We start from the raw sequence: 19,080 nt of genomic DNA, 5'->3' as shown, positions 1-19,080 counted from the left end.
TAAACTTACTTTTTAAAATTAATATTCTGACTCTAAAAGAGGCTTGCTCAAGGAATGTCTGCCTGGCGGTTGCAATCATTTAAAACCTTCCTGTCAATATTCATTTTCAGTTATTTACATTGATCCAGAAGCATAAATTGCTCTTGCAAGAGCTTGATCAATTATCTCCTGATTTTCAGGCACCATTTTATCTATAAATGAAGGGATTTTGTATTGTTGTGAGGCAGTGGTTTGCAACACTTTCTTAGGCTGCTTTCACACTGATCAGTTTTTTTTCAATTTTTACCTTACCTAAAAAGTGGAGGAAAAAACAATCAAGACCTTTTAAATCCTATGGAACTCTTCACATCAGTCAATTACATTTTAGGTGCATTTTTTTCTGCATCAAACATGCACCAAAAATGCAGCATGCAGGACTTTTGAAAATGCACCTCCCAATTGAAATGAATGAAAAACATAAAAAACGCACCCATGGTTTTTGAGTCACATGTCCTTCCTTCACAGATGAGAAAGGCACTGGAAACATAGCAAAAACACATATACGTTGTTACTGTGTTTTTGCAATGGAGCAATGTAAAAGCAGCCTTATTTGAAAATGTGGTGGTGAAAAAACACTTTGCAATGATCCAAAAGTAGCAGAAGGAGTATTTCTCGAATAAGAACTCTGTAGTGAAAAACTACTTTCATTTACTGCATTTTCAATATGTTCCTCATCATTTAATTCCATAAAGTAATTTCTAATGTCTTTAGGGCACGTCTGGCATGCAAGGAGGTGTTTTACCTTTCTTTGGAAAAAAATATTTCTTCTCACAATATTTGCAAATTCCATCTTTGCTCTCAGCAGAAATTGGGCTGTGGAAATGTATCCAAACTCTAGATGTTGGTCTCACATTTTTATTGAGGGGAGGAAATGAAAAACCAATTTACTGAGCAGACTTTAGGTAAACATTATGCTGCAATGGTGGAAAACATTAATAGAAATCATTTAAAGGTTATGAAGATAAACTTTTTATCAGACAGATTTACCCCTTACCTGTCAATTAAGGTCTGAGAGAACAGAAACTACTGTATCCCAACAATCACCCAACTATAGGAGGTACAAGATAGAGGCCACAAGCAAACTAACTTGGAGACTTTCCCCAGTGGCAGAAATGCATATTTTTCTTGTTTGAAAACTGCATTGAGAAGTACAGTGTTACTTGAATTGTATTCCTAGATAACTGAGAGAACTTGCAATATTTTAAAACTTTACATAGAGTCTCAGAAATAGCTTGAACACCATGTCATAGATATATTATTGATCATTGTAAAAGAACAAAACTTCCATGTTGTGTACTGTGGGAGACCAGATATAGTGAACGCAGGGTGCTGTTCCACTTTAAGTACATCAAATCAAAACATTTTAAAAGTGAGTCACCAGCACACGTAATACAAATCTAAATATACATTGTAACGGAACCGATCTAGACTGCGCTTGAGTACTTCCTTTAGAATACCACTTCCCCTTCTGAACACCGACAACAGACACCACAGCCGACCATACAAGGCTAGACGACACCAGTCTTGAAGAAAACCAGAGATAGACTACTTTATTTGAACACAGAAACAGGATATATACACTCAGGGGCAATCCCCCCTCCCTGCATAATGACACAGGGTGGGGCAATCTACATTTAGTAACAAGAGACACACAGGAATTCAAACGTCCCATCAGGAGGGAGGACTGCTGGAGACACCCCCTGTAGAAATCATTCCCACAGAGATGGACGTGGTTCAACCATTTTGGCTCCAACCTCCATCTTGGCAAAGGATCATCCATCTTGTACAAACATATCTCCCATTATTCTCCCCCTCCCTCTCTGAGAGTCACAGTGACATTTGGTTGGTGTGTGTGTGTTGGAAGTGTCACAGGCCGGCCAGGGCACAGCAGGGAGCTCCGAGCTATAAACCATCTCGGAGTTGGGTGCCGGCTGGCTGGGAAGCTGAGCAATCTGGCACCTCGTAAAAAGATAACCCAAGCCTTCCCCTGAGTTCAAAGACATTCCAGAGGAGTAAGGAACTAGATAACACTTTTAAAATCCATTTTTCCCCTATGTCTCATATCTTGGAATATGAGAGACTTACATAAAAACCAGGCCTATCTTCAGATTGCCCACGATCAGACAAATTGTTTGATAGGTCACACTCCCTGGCTGGAATACCTAGGAAAGCAGAAAATTACATCTCTTGAACCCTTCAAGTATGTATTTCATATTTCATATGTAACCGTTTCTCAGAGGCGTCTGCATATTATTCTACCCGCGGCTGGAATGGTACTTGTGCCTAGGAAAAGTTATGAGCCAAAATATGAACTACGAGAGATTTTGGTTCTAGTTTGGGTCTCCGCCCAGACAATCCCTCCCCAAATGAGGCATTGGTCCTTGGCTTCAGAGACACCCCCTACTGGGGGGACTCATAATAGGCTCTCAGGCCTAAGAGTGGAAGTTGAAGAATTCTCCCGTTTAACATCAGAACCAACTTGGGAGCCCTTTTGCTCTGAAACTTGATCTGCTTAACCCAAGGCTGATTGGCAAGTACTTTAACCCTTTAACCTCCTGTTACCTCTTTGCTGTGCTGTTGTTCTCTGTATATTTACATATCTATTGGTTACATCTTTTTTTTCTGTAAATATTTTTATTGCACCCTTTTGACCTTTTAGTAATAAATCTTTCTTTCTGAAAATGTTGAACTGTTTCTAAAAGCTCCTTATTGCAACTTACAAATTCCTGCTCTAAAAGAGCGCTACCGTGTGTGTTTAACCCTCTGTATAACCTGTCTGCGGTGACAGTGCTATACGGACGATTATCTCAACCATCATATTGTTATTGCTGATATTGCCGAGTTTCCTCTTTCTCTGTACAAAAAGAAGGTGATGGCAGTGTGAAGGGTAATTGCGTAATTAACCTGACTCAGTAACCATCGCATTCAGGCTGCTGGTACATCGATTTGTGGTCCATTAGCTGGAAAATCGTTGTGCAGGGTGCAGCTGGGCATGGCATTGTTACGCACGTGACATCGCAGTTTCAGATTGGCTAGTCCTTCGGTCACGAGTTTGGGGAGAAGGTCAGGGGTCTGACGCGCGATCGTCACACCCCCCACTAAGCTAATACACAAACACATACATCCCATAATAGTTTGCTCCCAAGCCAGACAGACAATAGAACAATGGGATGCAGCCACATAACATTAAACAAATAAAAAAAAAACCCACCCCACCTATCTCCTAAACATGTCTACACAGTCTGAGACAAAGCCCACACAATATTAGGACAGATTACTCTGTACCCTTAACAGGCACAAGGTGATTTACACATAAGAGGGATATGGGGAGCTGAGACAGGGGTCTCCCCATCTCTCCTAAGTGAGCTGGGTTACATAGGCCCCCCACCCAAAGTGACTCCTGTCACAAACATAGCAGCAGTACTTAACATATTTAAATGTTGTAAACTGTTAAATAGATCCCTGACAATTAAAAAGCTAAATATAAATAGTTGCTAGTATTTGTCACCCAGAATGCAGAAAAGGGCTGTCATGGGATCCAGGGAAGCCTAATATAGGCCATAGATGGATCAAAAGCATCAGTGGCCAAATTTCCAAATGGTCAGTCCGCCCCTGATTCTGGCCATTGGAATGCATTAACGTGCAAACACACTGAAAAGCGTCTAGCATTTATATGTGGGTTTTATTTTCTGCCTAAAAGCCCCCCCCCCCCCTCCCGAATGCACTGGTAATGTTTTTTTGCCTGTAAACGCTCCTCTTCTAACACACCAGTAAATGCCAATGTGAGCATGAACACATAGGTTAACATAGAGATGCTTTGACAGGCAGAAAAAAACCACACTAAATGCCTGTAAAAACTGAGTTTAAGCCCAATGTGCATGAGCCCTAAGTCCGTCTCCATTTGTAAAATTCCTCTTTTTGGCCAGTAGTTAAGGCTGCGAAGATACTTGGATGACTGGGAGGAGGTTGTGCTAAGGACTTTTATATATTTCACTGGATGGTGAACTGACAGACTGTTTGCTGGGTGAAAACACTTTGGAGAATTCACCTATCACTCTGAGTTGATTAGACTGATTAAAAACCTATTGTATGGACTCTGATCTACAGTATCTGCTGAAGTAAGCAGGGTGTTTCTTTGCTAAGGCAGTTCATAGACTATGTGATTTTCTATCTACCGACATGCTGGTTGTACCCAAGTCAAGCTGTTTTCTGTTGACTAAGTACATAAAAATAAACATGGGACCAGTAATCCCATAAAGATACTGTACTGTACAATGTCTATCTGCGCCAGAGCTACCATCTGAGCAAGTCCCATGTCAGAATTAAAAAATTACATTTACCTTCAAAAGAGCAAGGACCTGTTTGTTGGGAACTGTTTCTATTTCCCCTATAATGAAGGATGTGGAAAAGGACCTTTTCCAGGCTATGGCTCATAGCAGGAGGCCACCAAGCACCAAGGACACTTCATACACCTTTGCAACACTCCAAAAGCCATCATTGCCTGTGAAACCCAAGACATAGTCTGAGACCAGAAATAGGTTCCTAGTGATGTACCACTGTGGAACCCTGCATGAAGTATAGGCACTGTGCTGAGCCAGGTCACTTTGATGCCTCCTCTCCAAACTGGGAGGTGATAGGAGGGGGGTGGAGAGATAAGAAACCTATGGATTGCAGCCTGACCAAACTTCTCCTTGTATTAGTGTGTACCGATAACCAACCTGGCTTGGGACTACTGGATGCCATAACATTGGGGTTGTATGTATCCATGGTGATAGTCAAAGCTAATGGTCTCAGGTAAAAAAAAAACAAAAAAAAAACAGCATAGTGGAGCAGGAGCGCCTGGTGAACAAATGGGCCTTGGAATCCTTAATCCCTTCCCGCCTGGCATGTTGTAATATGATGACCGGGTGGGAGCCCAATTATCCTGTAAGAACATCATATGATGCCCTCCCAGGATTGGGCTGTGCTCCGGCACAATCTACCAGCTGCTGACAGATCACTGTACTTGCCCTCTGCTGGTACCATGTGACTGCTGTTGCTAAGCACAGCAGATCACATGACAATTGTACACAATAAAAGGCTTTTCGTTGTGTACTATTGTGATTAGCTCTGTGATTGGTCACAGTGATATGGTACAGACAGGGCCAATCACAGCCTGTCTGCATCATGTGATTGGCTGTGGCCAATCACAGCTAATCCCAATAGTAAACACTGAATGGATAGCTTTAATCTAGAAACAATAGTTGCTTATAACTGTAAAATTCAGTTAGAAGCAATCATACTGTGTAAAAAAAAAAAAAAAAAATCTGAACACCACCCCACTTTAGAACAGTGTTACCATGGTAACACTGTATTGCTCTGGTCACTGTATATTTAAAAAATGGTAAGAGAGAAAAAAAATGATAAAAAATATATATATAAAATATATATATTTTGTACACACTGTCACCAGTCAGTGTCCCTGACCACCGCCACATCAATATATGTTAATTGTGAAAAAAACCTAATATACCTTGGACTGTCTACTTTCCAAAAAGGAGTAATTTGGGGGATATTTGAACTGTTCAAGCATTTTCATGCCTCAAGAAATAGGAGACTGTCAGGATTGATCAATTTTCAGATATATACCATAGTTTGTGGACTCTATCTTTCCTACAGACTAAATATTATACACTGATTTGGGTTATTTTCACCTAAGAAATGTAGTAGTATACATTTTGGCCTAAATTTATGAAGAATGATTATTTGCAAAATGTTATAACAGAAACAAAGAAAAATTTGTTGTTTTTTTTTAAATTATTGGTCTTTTTTCGTTTATTTAGCAAAAGATTAAAAAAACTGGTGATTAAAACACCACTGAAAGAAAGCTCTATTTGTGTGTAAAAAAAAAAATATTCAAAATTTGATATTGACCAAGCAATTGTCCTACAAAGTGTGACAGCGCTGAAAGCTGAAAATTAGCCTGGGCAGGAAGGGTAAAAGTGTCCAGTATTGCAGCGATTAAGGTACTACCTCTTGGGAAGGAAATTCTGCATGGATACAGATCACTCACCGCTCAAGTGGATATGCCAGATGAAGGAGAAAAATTCTAGAGTTGGGGCACTCTAGGACTTTTGGTGCATTTTCAGAAAATGCATCAACTCTGTCCGATGGAAAAGAAGTCTATGGCAAAGCGCAGGTAACGCGCACAATACCTGTGGGTACACTGCATCAGTGTGAAAGCGCCCTAACATAATGGTTTCTTGTGTTGAAAACATAGAGCCAGGAAACTTCACATTACTGTAGATGCCTTCTCCAAGGCTAGCTGGGCTCCATTCATGAAGTGGTATTCTCCTCTTTAAAATCTGAGATGAAATATTATTGGCATTCACAAAAAAACTCTACTAAAATAAGGCATGTAGTACTTCATTGAAATTGTCTGTATTTTATCTCATGACATGATATCTAGTGGGATGGATACAGTGGAGAAGAATTAGAACCTCTGTCAGTTTTGTAAAGTGCTACTAAAGTTTCCTCTTTTTTTTGGCGGTGGTAGTGTTATGGCGTGGGCATGTATGGCTGCCAATGGAACTGGTTCTCTTGTATTTATTGATGATGTGACTGCTGACAAAAGCAGCAGGATAAATTCTGAAGTGTTTTGGGCAATATTATCTGCTCATATTCAGCCAAATGCTTCACAACTCATTGGACGCCACTTCACAGTGCAGATGGACAATGACCCAAAGCATACTGCAAAAGCAACCAAAGAGTTTTTTAAGGGAAAGAAGTGGAATGTTATGCAATGGCCAAGTCAATCACCTGACCTGAATCCGATTGAGCATGCATTTCACTTGCTGAAGACAAAACTGAAGGGAAAATGCCCCAAGAACAAGCAGGAACTGAAGACAGTTGCAGTAGAGGCCTGGCAGAGCATCACCAGGGATGAAACCCAGCGTCTGGTGATGTCTATGCGTTCCAGACTTCAGGCTGTAATTGACTGGAAAGGATTTGCAACCAAGTATTAAAAAGTGAAAGTTTGATTTATGATTATTATTCTGTCCCATTACTTTTGGTCCCTTAACAAGTGGGAGGCACATATGCAAACTGTTGTAATTCCTAGACCATTCACCGGATTTGGATGTAAATACCCTCATATTAAAGGTGACAGTCTGCAGTTAAAGCACATCTTGTTCATTTCATTTCAAATCCATTGTGGTGGTGTACAGAGCCAAAAATGTTAGAATTGTGTCGATGTCCCAATATTTATGGACCTGACTGTATATATATATTAGATTTCAAGATATTAAAGTGGTTCTAAAATATCAAGGTTTTTTACCTTCATGCATTCTATGCATGAAAGTAAAAAACCTTAGGGGTGTAGCAGCCCTCCCATTCCCCACCCCAACACTTACCTGAGCCCCATCCCAATCCAGTGATGTCCACGAGAGCCTCAGTTCCCCGGGGACTCACTCCTGAATGGCTGAGGCAGCAGCAGGAGCCATTGGCTCTCACACTGTCAATCATAGCTAGTAAGCCAATCAGAAGAGGAAGGGGCTGTGTGTGTGAATGGACACGCAGGGCCGCGACTTGGGAGCACGCCTGCTCAGGTGCCCCCATAGCAAGCTATTTGCTATGGGGACACCCAACAGGACCCAAGAAGAGGAGGATCTGGGCTGCACAGAGCAGGTATGGATAGAAATGTTATTTATTAACCAGTAAAAGGAGACTTTAGTATCACTTTAAGCATTTTCCAGTATTGAACCGTCATTTTTTATATGTATGCATATGCTTTTTCTTTTTTTTTTTAGTCATCACATAATCTCTGTTCTCATTTACATAAGGCCCTTTGGAGGTGAAGAAATAGCATTACATGATCTACCCAGTCAATGGCTGCGCAAGAGGGTGTCAGCACAAGTCTTGGCTATTGGAGGACAGGCAGGCTGTTCTCCCAGCACAGCCAGAAACCTAACTATGCTGGATTGGATGTGTTTTCATGCCTAGCGTGGTCAGCTTGAAAAAGGATAGTAGGGGACTGGAAAACCTGGTACAGTATTTCACACAAAGGAAGAAATGCAAAAATAACATGATACTTTTGTAACACAAGTACATGGTACAACAGACACACATCAGGAACTAGCAGCATCACCAGGTGAAAACAGAGTGAAATCCTACAAAAAAAAAAAGGAATACAACCTTTACATCTGATGATTTAATGATTGATAAGCTGCAATATATTACATTTTTGGTTTTGGGTTTAATACTACTTTCAGGTCTGCCTTTTTCTGTAAGATGATTCTCCCAATTTTGTTATCTGATCCCCTCTACCGCAAAAAAAAGGAAAAAAAAATACATTTCCTACGTATATATTATTTTCATCTGGACAGGGTTTTGGATGTTTATCCAGGTAGGAATAGAAAAGTATTATAGAGTATTTTATCTAAATATCCACAGAAGGTCTCTTTTAATCCTATGAAAGCCCTATGAAATGAAAAAAGCACAATCTAGGTAGATTTTCCCTGCTGTGAATGGATCAAAGGGGCAGATAAGATAGATTATCAGCACAGTGAATTCAAAGGTGTTTGATCATCTCTGTTATATTTCGCTTACACTTACATGTAAATTATGAGGTTTACAGTCTTTAGTACTGCATTAAACACATGTATGGGTTTTGATTGAGGCTTTGAGGAATATTTCTAGCTGATTCAGGAGAATTCTGATCAACGCTTCATCATTCGCATATGCCTGGGGCAAGATACAGTAAATGTTCAGAATAGCTCTGTTTGTAATGTCTGTGTGCCCATTACAAATTGCTTAACACTGCACAGAATATTTACAAATAAAATGACATCAGGCTAATTGATTGACCAATGGAAGACTATGCCTTCGGGTTTCTCAAATGCATTTACACCAACAGGTATTAGTTTATAGATTTGACCAATGATGCAGACACATTGGGGCTGATTTACTAAAGGCAAATAGACTGTGCACTTTTGAAGTGCAGGTGCTCCAGAGCTTAGTAGTTCTGCTGACTTCCATCACCCAATCATGTGCAAGCAAAAAATGTTTTTCTTTTTAATTTTCCTCACATGTGATTGGGTGTTCTTTTGTAATGTGAAGGATTACCTCATTTCTGAAGCTCTGGAGCAACTGCACTTGCAAAGCGCACAGTCTATTTTGCCTTTAGAAAATCAACCCCATTATTTGCAGTTTAGGCATATTCATACCTTCCTTTCCAGTAACTGGCACATGTATGTACTGCTGCACCTTGATAGCTATCCTTTCTATAGTTAAAGTGGTAGTAAAGCCCCAAGTGTTTACTTGTGCCTACAGGCAAGCATAAAATATGGCTGACCTGTAGGTACGTAAATATCTTCTATGCATCGTTTAGGGAATATTTACTATAGTAGCAGCCGGTGATGTCACCGACGCATGTGCACTGCGCTCTCAATGGATGGCGTGCTGTCCACTGAGAGAGCCGTACTGCAGCCATGATTCACGGTAGTGGTGTCATCGCAGCTTGGCCAGTCAAACAGCCTAAGCCAGCAGACCCGGAAGGAAGACCAGGTGAAGACTGAAGCGCCTAGGATAAAAAAAAATTGCAGTAACTGCTTAACTTCTTCGACCCAAGAGTATGCAAATATGCGGCCTTGCGGCGGGTGGGCCTTGACGCCGTGAGGCCACATATTTGCGTACCAAAATGTAAACAAACTTGTGTTGTGAGGCCAGATACCAGCGCCTAACAGAAAGCTCTCGATTGCATATAGCTTTCCAATCATGTGACCGCTGTGACAGTTAATCAAGGCAGTCACATGATCATAAATGCCGTCCCCCCACCTCCCAGCATCAGAAACCCCTTAAAGGGCCAGGAGAAACCGGCATTAAGAGGTTAATAAGTGCTATCTAGAGTTGGTCTTTAATTAATAGTCACCTATGTAAAGTCCATCTAAATTTACTGCTCCATCTAACACTGCCCTCTCCACTGATTGACAATGCTGCTGTCCAAACGTGGCTACGTTGCTCCTCCATACATACAGTGGAGGAGTGAATATAGCCACAGGTGGTATGTGGACAGGTGTGCTGTGTTACTGGCCAATCTCCACATGAAAATATAGGGAAAAAAACCTTGAAAAATAAATGAAACATCTAATGACTGGAAATCTACAATATATTAAATGTTTGTTTTTAGGTTTAGTATGCTTTAAATACTACTTTGGATTTGCATCTAGATTTTTTCAATGCATCGTTGTAGTTGTTGGGAAGTCAGAGAACTGTTTACAATACACTTGTCAAGGCTGAATATATCTGAAAATATTAAGAAAATTCTATTCAAGTTTGCTGTATTGACATCCTGAATTATTAATTACATCTATGCATGCTTGGTTAAATAGAAGTTATAGGGCTCAGAATCACTAATTATTACAGATGCACAGTAGTCTGCACATATATAAAATCAGGTGGTACTACAGTTACTTCATTACTGTGTGTAATGGTAAGATGGAGAATACAGTCCATATGTTGGTGTATGAGAAGTACATAGAAGCAGTGTGTAACAAAAACAGTGTGTAGGAAATACATATAAAAGGAAATTAAGTGAGTTGAGTACATGGCGAGAGTGGCCAATACCTCCCTGCTGATGAGTGTGCACCATTGACTGGGTGACACCTACGTTTAAAAAGTGCTCCTTAGATCAGTCAAGTTCTGAAACAGTTCTGAGGTTAAATTTCATTGCTAAGTAAGCGTGCACACTTGCAGCACAGCTGACAAATAGGTGGTCAGCTACTATTTAGCTTCACTATGAGGCAAAACTAAATCTTTGCACACAAACTGCACATTTTTTTTTGATAAGCGAAATACTAAAAGGTAAAGCATCTAAGGTGTACAGTGCAATTATACAGAGAAAAGACAATGCGTCTGCAAGGGGAGCCTAATATAGAGTTCCTTCATTTATACTTTCAGGCATGTTTTTCGTAGCCTAATGAAGGGCAGCCGCTACCATAAGACACAAGGAAAACTAAAGTAGAGGAATAACATTCAAGATGAGAGTTTGGCCTCCCATTCCATTTAAAATACACCCATCAAATATATCAAAGAACTAATGTATAGCTGTCTTTTCTCTTTTGATGATTCTAAGCCAAATCAGCTATGCGTCTCTTAACTGGAAAAGCATTAATTAATAGGATAATATCTAACCAGGTTTGAGTCTACCACCATACCAGCCCACAGAGGTGATATGGTGGTGAGGGGATGGGTGGTAAAGTCCCGTACAGTTCTTCTTGCCTGCCTCACCATTCTTACTGAATGAAAGTACTCCATCTGGACTCTAGAGTTACTTTGTGATCACACCGATTCCCAACCCAACAGTGCCTGCAAAGTTCCTACCTTGACATTATCTAGCAGAGCTAGAGTCAGATTCACTACCAGTATCACCTTTTCCCTGTGGTTCTACCATAAACAAGCTTCAGTGCCTGCTTCACCAAAAAGGTACATACAGTATGTAACTGCTATAACACCAAAGACCATATAACTGCTAAAAAAAAACAAAGACCATGCAAGACAATCTGACTGTACAATATTTTTGAAATCTGTCAACAACTATAGTGTAGGGGCCTGGATGAATGGATATAAATAAGTCCTTGATATTACATAATTTTGGCAAAACTAAGGAGATTGTTTAATGAGACTGTAACATGTATGGCCAGCTTAAGAAGGCCCCTTTTCTTTGCTGAATACCACTGTAGAGGGGTTCTTTCTACTCCAACAAACAAAAGTGTAAGGGGGCCCTTATTCTCTGCTGACCACCAGTATAAGAGGGTCTGTCTTTGCTGACATCCATTGTAAGTTCTTCTGTGTTGGTCACCGGTGTAAAGGGTTCTTCTCCACAGAACACCATTGTTAAGGGGTCCATCTTCTCTGCTGAACACAAATGTAAGGGGCCCTTCTCCACAGACCACCAATGTAAGGGGGTACTTCAGCATGGAATACTAGTGTGAGGGGGCTTCAGCTTTGTTAAGGGGGTCTCCTCTGCTGGCCACCAGTGTAAAGGGGCCCTTTTTCTCCGCTTTCTATGTAAGTGGGTCCTTTTTCTCTGCTGACCTCCAGTGTAAGGGTGCCCTTCCTCCCCAATGAACACTAGTGTTAAAGGGCACTTCTTCTCTGTTGAACATCAATGAGAAAAAAAAAAACCTACCTTCTCCACAGACCATCAGTGTAGAGGAGGCTCTGCTCCACTGAAAATTAGTGTGAGGGGGAATTTCTTCTCTGCTCACCACCAGTGTTAAGGAGCCTTTTCTGTTGACCAGCAGTGTGAGGGAAGCTTTCTTCTCCATCTGACCATCAGTGTGAGGGTGGCCTTCTCTGCTGACCACCAAAGTGAAGGGGCCTGCTTATCCGCTGACAACCAGAGTGAAGGAGACATTCTATACTAACCACCAGATTGATCACCAATGTAAGGGGGGCCTTGTCTTCCACTGAAAACCAAAGTGGGTGTGTCTTCTTCTCCACCAACCACAAGTGTACAGAGAGCATTTGCAGTGGCCATCAATGTACAGGGGCCATTTGCATTGACTATCAATGAACAGGGGGAAGTTGGACTGACCGTCCATGTACAGCAGGGAGGGCATTTGCACTGACAACCACTGCACAGGAAGTGAGGGAGGGCATTTGCACTGACCACCAGTGCACAGAGGGGGATATATATACCCTGACCTCCAGTGCACAGGGCAAATTTTCACTGAACACCAGAGCACAGAGGGTCTTCACACTTCCTGCTAATGTAGAGGGGACATTAACTGTCAATTTACACCGGGCATTTACAGCGATTACTGATGTACAAGGGGCATCTAAAATGACCACCAATGTACAGTGACTGCCAATATATAAGAGCCATCTACACTGACTGACCGTGTAATGGAGGCAAATATATTGAACACCAATTTAAAGGAGTCATTTTCATTGACTGCCAACGTTACTAGGCATTTACATTGACCATCAATGTAAATAATGTCTTCCATGGTATCTCCAATAAAAAAATTGATTGCTTTCAGAGTCGGGGGAGGGGGGGGGGGTTAGAATCATTTTTTGGTGCATTTGCAGAAGCAGATAATTAAAAGTAGAATCAAAGCCAAAGCCTTTTTCAGGAGTTGTGGATACATAAGGATGAGTTAGATATTTTGTTATGTTTTTGTTGCTGTATGTATCCTATTCTTATTGCAGTGACCACATGACATCACTGTCTGCTGAACTTGCTATCACAAGCCCCTGGTGGATTTTCTAAAGGAATATATGGAAAATGAACACCAGAGAGGGGAAAATGTGAAGTACAGCTCACAGCAATTCCCTGGATGCCAGCATGACAGCACACTGACAACAATAAAAATCAAATGGAGTATCTAATCTTTCCCCATTCTAAATGAAATAAGAAAAGAGAAACAGTTTTGGCTGCAGTTCCCCTGTAATGTAATAGAACTAATAAAAGGTTGATTAGCTTCTATGTTTAGGGTCCATGTAACGTGCAAGCTTTTATTAACTGAAAATCACATAGTGCAATTTCTCTCTAGACTAATGACTGCTGCATCATTTCAGTTTGAGAAGCGAGCGGCTACGACTGATCCTATCAGTCAAGTAACATTACTTGGGAGCAGAATGCAGGAAAGAATAACTCCCATGTGGCCTTAGTCTAACTGTATAGAAATGCATTTTTCTACCTCCTTATTAGAAAAAGTCCCAACCATTCATACAAAATGTAAGGTAGGTGGCCATGAAGCCAACTTGCAAACACAGCACAACCTACCGTATTTAATGTAATCTGTAAATATGAACAGGATACACTACATTTAAACAAATACGGAAAAAGAAGATTTTCTTCAATTTGGTATTTTTTCCTTCATCACATACAAGAACAATCAACATTTACCAGCACTTGGACAGTAGACATCAGCATCAAAAGCTATGTCACAAAGCAAAGACGTATATTTCTGTGCTAATCACCAAAAGCCAGCAGACGATAGCATAGCCATGGCCATAATAACTGCTGTTGCTATCCTAGGCAGATGTGAATAATGGCTTTGTTTTATTCATGGTCCTTTAGTTGCCACTAATGTTACAGAAACAGCGCAATGACACTTAGAACCAATTAAATTTAATGGCAAACAATACTAGAAGAATAAGATATGTGGCCTCACAGAAAACAGTATCACTGGCCTTATTCGACTGGCTGAGTTGCTATTGTTAAATAACCTGAATACCACTGAAGAAATATAGCTTTCTACATATATGAATGTTGCCCCATCCTTAGTTTCCTGTCGGAGATAACATACTTCCTTGGTTATAAGCCTTTGGACAACGCAGTCCACCTACAGAGGCTGCAAAGACATGACACCTACATATTACTTGTTCTGCAGATGTTCCCGACCTTTTTTGCTTTTCATATTACCCTGTTTAGTGTGTATCATATGCACTTTATTCCCTTTATTATAGCACACAAGAAACTGCCATCCCCGGTAATATCATGCGAGCCAACTAACCAAAAACTGGTTAAGTGTGCTTATTAAACTGCCATGCAGTGACAGCTTATCTTGTAGTACATGAATCACTCATTTCACGGTAGCACTGATCTTGTGTATCTATGGTTCCTGTAATGACCTGAAGGTCTTGGCAAACAGTCACAAAATGCCACATACAGACTTGTATAAAAAAGGTACAGAGCTTGCAATCTTCTGCTTTTAAAATCTCCTATTCATATGGAGCATATCTACAATAGATTGCTGCAGGTCTGCTCACTACCCTTATATATTTGTAAATATGTATTATACTATATGAAAGCTACAATATCCCAAGAACTGAAAAGCTTAAAATGAAGGTACCGGTTTTAAATGCAGGTAAAATCATTGGATCTATGACATTGGGTTTTCATCAGATCACTGTTAAATAATGCAGCAGGTAAGGATGTTATTAAACTAGTGTCATCTGTTTAGAATGTCAAAGAGAAATATGTGATGCCTGGAGAACCAGAAGTCATTTAATTAGACAGTACCCAAATGTAGAAAAGTGAATTACTCATGTGAATCACTGAAACTCTTTGCAAGAAACAAAATACGGGATATTTCCCAGTATGTGGAATTTCTTACAGATGCAATGCTCTTTCAAACCTTGCTTTACAGCAACAAGTCAAATCCTAATGATGATGGTCAGAGATCAGATGTTTTATCTAGGCCAGTGGGTAACTGGCATTGGCCTTGTCAACACATCTAAATCAAATATGTCAAGTGCAAAAATGGGGGCAATTTTTTTTTCTGCCCATTTTGTAAATGTAATTAGTTTAAGATTTCCACTGTCATATAAGAGAAGATTTACTAAAACTGATGCTGTCAAAATCTGGTGCAGCTGCTCATGGTAGCCAATCAGCTTCTAACTTCAACTTGTTCAATTAAGCTTTGGCAATAAAACCTGGAAGCTGATTGGTTTCTATGCAGAGTTGTACCAGATTTTGCACTCTTCAGTTTTATTAAATAACCCCCATGGTGTTCTTTATTGTTTCATATAGAGGTCTACCTGTGCCTACCTTGCTTTTTCTATTTTTGTTTTTACTTATAATTTTAATAGCTGAGCAATGTATATATTAAATGTGCACCCAGGTCTCTTCGCAACATATAAGCTCAACTATAAAATGTTCGCTTTACAGAACTATTTGCTTTTGTCTACAACTATAAGCCCATGCATTGCAGCTACCTGTAATTTTGTGTCAACAGTGATGTGTGAACATTTTGTAAGCTGTGCTGTGTGCAATGTAAACAGAATTTTTACAATACATACACGGAAACAATGGCTCTGCATGTAATGACTGCATGCTCCTTTAACTAAACACCCATATGTACACACACACGAAATAAGGGGAACATTCCCATCTGAGTCATAGAAAATACATACATACGTATGTACATATTGATTTATAAGCCAGAGTGGTTGTAGCACAATGAGCTTCATTTACTGCTCAAAATTTAAAATTTAAATTTAGTACTATATATATATATATATATATATATATATATATATATATATATATATATATATACATATATATACATACACACACACACATACATGCATACATACATACACATATATATACACATATACACACACAGTAGATATATATGTATATATACACACAAGAGGGAGAGAGACAGACATACTCTTCATTTCTGCTAAAGGATTCAGAAATGTCTCATACCGTTTGTATGATACCAGTTTTGTCGCAATACTGTTTCTTTAGGTTTTAGCTTTTGTTGCTATGTCCAGCAAAAATTGAATAGTGTGTACATAGGTATGCTCTACTAAAATAACTAATGCTGCTTCTGTAACTTGGCAATAAAGCCAAATGTCAGATCTGCTTTTACACCTTATTGAATAATTCTAGCTTTCTCAAGTATCGATACCATGGGTATATGATTAAGTATTATCTATGTTAGATATCAGAGATATCATTTATTTTATTTTCTTTTCCACCTTCAAATCCAGAAAGCGAATGCAACTGCTCTGTATACTAGTATTACAGACAAGACGAATGAAACTGTGGGCTTATTTGCTTGAACAGAAAGAAAAAGATTATGCACCATTTATCTAAAATCTTTAACATCAAATCTTGTAAAATCCAATCAGTCCCTGACATGTAAGTTATTCCCTTGCAGATCTGGATCTGAGGACATCAAATTATTTACCTGCAGGTTAAAATGTACAGCTAAGGAGATATCTATGTTTATGGGTACCCTTTAGACATCCCCAGCTGACCAATCTTAGGGCAAGTAACAAATCGGTCATGTTGTATATTTTCCACCAATTGCTTTTTCTTGCTCTGTAATAAACTGCCACTGGAGGTGTCTACCCCTTCAACCCACAGTGACATTAGCAGAAATGCCTACTTGATCTAAGCATACAATAGAAGGATTTTCTAAAAGAAAGATCAGTTCGTGAGCCTTTATATCTGATGTCCCTCTCATGCCTATGGCCAGCTTAAAGCAAGGAACATTTTAAAAAAGCTGTTTCATTCTTGATCAAAGCCTAGGAGAACAGTGGAGGTCCTGTTACATCATAAATTATGTGAAAAGATTCTTATTTATACTTATGTCATGTACCAAAATAAAAACATGTTACAGAAACTCAATCTAAGCACATTTTCTTTATTCTTTTCTATATTTTTTATTGTTATAAAAAACATACATTTATGAGATTTATCTCACTGCAAGATCAGGATTCTGACTTTAGACCAGTAACAGCTGTATCCCTCTTTCCTGGACAGCTTCTATTCTCCAGCACTGCTGTCAGCTGTCCGTTCCATCTCGCCTCCTGCCCCCTTACAGGTCTATGGACCTCAATATCCTCTGACAGCAACACTGTAATTGAGGAAGGCTAATGACGGCTTGTTCATTCTACTCAATACAGCACAAGGAAAAAGTTTAAATCAATGAAAATGCAGAATTGGGCTTCCTACAGCACGGGGTCAATGATGTGATTAGACAGGTGGCAGTTTCAGCGGCGAGGAAGAATACCATTAACATAAGGCACACAATAGTGTTACTGACCTCTCCAATTGCTCCAGGAAAAGAACGAGTTACTGTCTGCTCTAACAATAGACAAATGGACGAGCATTACAGGAGGTGGCTGGAAGTCTGCTGCCATTCTCTTTCTGGCTGCAAAGGCTTGGTTATGTCACTGATCATCTTAACTCTAACATCTGCAAACCCAAAACACGCACCAATTTCTAACTAGTGTTAGATCTCATTTCTAATAACTTTAGAAACATTTTAAAGCAATAAGGCAGCACCAAAAAGACACAATTTGGCATTAGAAAATGTAAGAGTATTCATCGGCTGTACCAAAATGAAGCACTTTAGGATTTTTCCTTGAATGCCCTAAGAATATTGTGATGGATCTAAGGCAAAAAGGCACTGAGGGGCTTTGAGGTAAGGTCTCCACTCTTCTGTGTAGTGGATGTCTTTGGTGCTTGGATTACAGGAGTCTTTACCTACCTGTAGCTTCAAGTCTAGACAGGTGGTTGGTTGTGGGCTATGATCAGAAGAGCTGAAGGTCCTGGTCTCAGGAAAGGTCTATGGTCTCAGGGATGAAATGGAGATGGTCTCCTCAGATTAGCCTTAGAATTCACAGCAGTCCTAGAAGTAGAATATAGTCAGGAGCCCTTTCTGTGGTTCAGATCGCAAACAGAAGCTGCATCTGCTTTGATTGCAGTGGCCGATGTAGGTGGTCTTCACTGGCTCCCACCGACTGCCTATGAAGTAGCCGGGACTGTACTGTAATATATATCTACAGGCCAGCCAACCACATGTGCTGCTCCTAATACACACCTCCCAACTCTGGGAGGCACTAGATGCACACTCACCTAGTTCCTAGCAGTCCTAGCAAGCAACAAGTCTCCTGAGCTTTCTGACTCGTCCAACGTCGTTCTGCCAACGAAAGCATGCATAATTGACAAATCTGAGCATACATACATCTTCTGTATACATGTATAATTATCTCTACCTCCGACTAATCAGTTCATGTATTTAGTACCACTAAGGCACTCCATGTATTGCTAAAAATACCATGAAAAAAACAGTTCTAAAGGTCAAATCAGTCTTAAAAGTGACAGTAAGTGCATCTCTGAATCCTACTACCCTGGGGACTTGGAGAGATCTCCTTCCCTGTCCCTGCATATGGCACTTGTCACCCCACCAATCCATATGCAGGACAGCCATCAACATACCTTCCCCCTCCTACCTTGTGCTGTCCTCACCTGTAGGAGGCAACTTTCTTTCCCCTGTACAGTCCTTCCTGGTAGCTCTGCTTCTCTCCTCCGTCTGAAGAGCCGGGCATGATGATGATGCTGCTGCACCAACCTTTCCCCTGGGGGATCTTAGCTTTGCAGTTCAGTCTGACACGTGCAGTAAGCCAGGAGTCAGCAAGTATATGGGGTGCGCGCCATCTAGTGGCCAACTTCAAAAATTACAAGGATCCTCTTTTCCCCCAGAAATACAGTATGCTGTTGTTCAGAACGACTCAGTGCCACCTGGC

The 19,080-nt window shown here is 40.3% G+C and overlaps 1 protein-coding gene across 2 annotated transcripts in view; it reads right to left on the bottom strand.

Moving 5' to 3' along the window:
* Window positions 1-18,933, bottom strand: part of C2CD4C (C2 calcium dependent domain containing 4C) — a 64,225-nt gene extending 45,292 nt beyond the window's left edge. The window contains exon 1 of one of the 2 annotated variants that reach the window (XM_089667017.1): window positions 18,803-18,933. The gene's annotated coding sequence lies outside the window, so the exon portion shown is untranslated. Of the gene's footprint in view, window positions 1-18,041; window positions 18,307-18,802 lie in introns of those variants that run through there. The other variant, XM_089667010.1, reaches the window with a different exon arrangement.
* Window positions 18,934-19,080: the final 147 nt, after the last annotated feature.

Source organism: Staurois parvus, unplaced genomic scaffold (assembly GCF_062004578.1).
Source record: "Staurois parvus isolate SC_StPar_1 unplaced genomic scaffold, SC_StPar_1.0 ptg000053l, whole genome shotgun sequence".
Taxonomy (NCBI): Eukaryota; Metazoa; Chordata; class Amphibia; order Anura; family Ranidae; genus Staurois; species Staurois parvus.
Note: the sequence above shows the minus strand (reverse complement) of the source record. Positions and strands in the feature narration are given on the sequence as shown.